At 25.7% G+C, this 1,741-nt stretch overlaps 1 protein-coding gene across 2 annotated transcripts in view; it reads right to left on the bottom strand.

The window, feature by feature from the left end:
- LOC106692961 (orexin receptor type 2) overlaps nt 1-1,741 on the bottom strand; it is a 270,301-nt gene that overhangs the window by 7,954 nt on the left and 260,606 nt on the right. The window lies entirely within an intron of this gene.

Below are 1,741 nucleotides of genomic sequence, written 5' to 3' on the forward strand. Positions count from 1 at the left end.
TAGGACTGTCAATAGACCAAAGGTTGTGCAAGGAGGTTATTTAGTCAGAGTCAAGCTCGACCGCCAATCTTTTCCCTAATTAGAGGGCTCTCATGAACCCCGGAGGGCTTTCGAACTCACAGAGTTGACTCATAGTTACAGTAACGGAGTAAATAATTTCTAAATAAATGCCACAGTAACAGAATAAATTATTGCACAATATATAGGCTGACTATTCTTTTATGGGTGATAGAGTCAACCTTTAGCACACTTCCTCAGACTCCACTGGCTTATTGGCTAAGGGATCCTCAGATGGATAGTGTAAATATTGTATATAAAAGTGTAAATATGATTATTTTATTTATTTTTATTATTATTATTATTTTCATATACCTAGTTTGATTATGTTCATTTTCTTCACCACTCTGTTCATATATATTTAGAGATAGATTCTATTTATTTTTACGTACTTTTTTTTTCATTTATTTATTTTTATTCTTATTTGATTTTTTAAATTTTAGTACGAATGTGATCAGTTATCACTATTATCTATTCTCCAACAACGTTGTGAAAGAATATCTATCCATAAATAAAGTTTTGATGTTGATGTGATTTCTATCAATAAATAATGTTTTGGAAAAAAAATGAGAGTCAGCCTTAATTGTGGAATAAATTTTATTATTTTTAAAAATTTTATTTATAAAGTATGTCATATCTTTGTTAATAAATTCCATGTATTTTTTTTTTTAAGAATTTCCTTGTTAAAAAAAAAACAGCTAAAATCGGTGATATTTTTTCTTTATTTAGGTAATTTAATTACCAATTATATTGTCTCATATACAGAATATGAAAAAATTTATACATTTTGAGTTATGTGCTGATATTATTTAATTTTGGTCATAACCTTTTTTCTATCGTATAAATCCAGGATTTAAATAGCTAAGAACCTTTCCTTGATGACACGGATCATTAAAAAAAAAATAGCTGAAAAAAGAATTTACTAGGCACTTTTGGAGATCTTGCATAAGTAACTAACGAACATTATATTTTAGTTAATATAGATTGTTAAAAACAATTAATATTATACTTGGATAAAATATCCCGATTTTTTTTTGCAAACTGGCTTCGAAATTTTTTGACAAATTATTTTAATACAGGTGGTTTTAATTAATAAAATTACGATTTAAAAATATACTATTTAAATATCTTTGATAAAGTGGAAAATAATGCCTTTTTACACAATTTCGTGTTATCATTATATACAATAATAAAACAGTAATACAATAATAAAAAAAAAAATCAACTAATTTTTTTCAATTCATCTCAAAGAATTAAGCTTAACATAGGAACCAGTTTTGGGACATTAAACCAAGGACTTCCCTGACATCAGGATCACACATTACAGACTTTGTTGAGCAGCATATTAATGATACCGTGTTAAGTTGATTGATTAAGCTTTAAAATAATCATAAGTATCCCAGGAGACTTCATGCTCATAATCCAAGTTTATAATGCTCACGTAAATATTAAAATGATATTCCTTGCAAAACTTTAATATAACCTTTTAGTTATTTTTAATTACCTCTATTGTATTTTTTTATAGTAATAATTTATTTTTAATTACACATTGCTAAATATGAACAAAATATCCACAATCTATATATATGTGGTCAGCGAAGCTTAAAAAGAAAAGTGTAATAAGACAAAAAAATTTTTTTAAAATTATTTATTTAGTGTAATTTACAACTGTACAAAATAATAC

The sequence above is a fragment of the Halyomorpha halys genome, unplaced genomic scaffold, assembly GCF_000696795.3.
Source record: "Halyomorpha halys isolate HHAL.00 unplaced genomic scaffold, Hhal_1.1 Scaffold80.1, whole genome shotgun sequence".
Classification (NCBI taxonomy): Eukaryota; Metazoa; Arthropoda; class Insecta; order Hemiptera; family Pentatomidae; genus Halyomorpha; species Halyomorpha halys.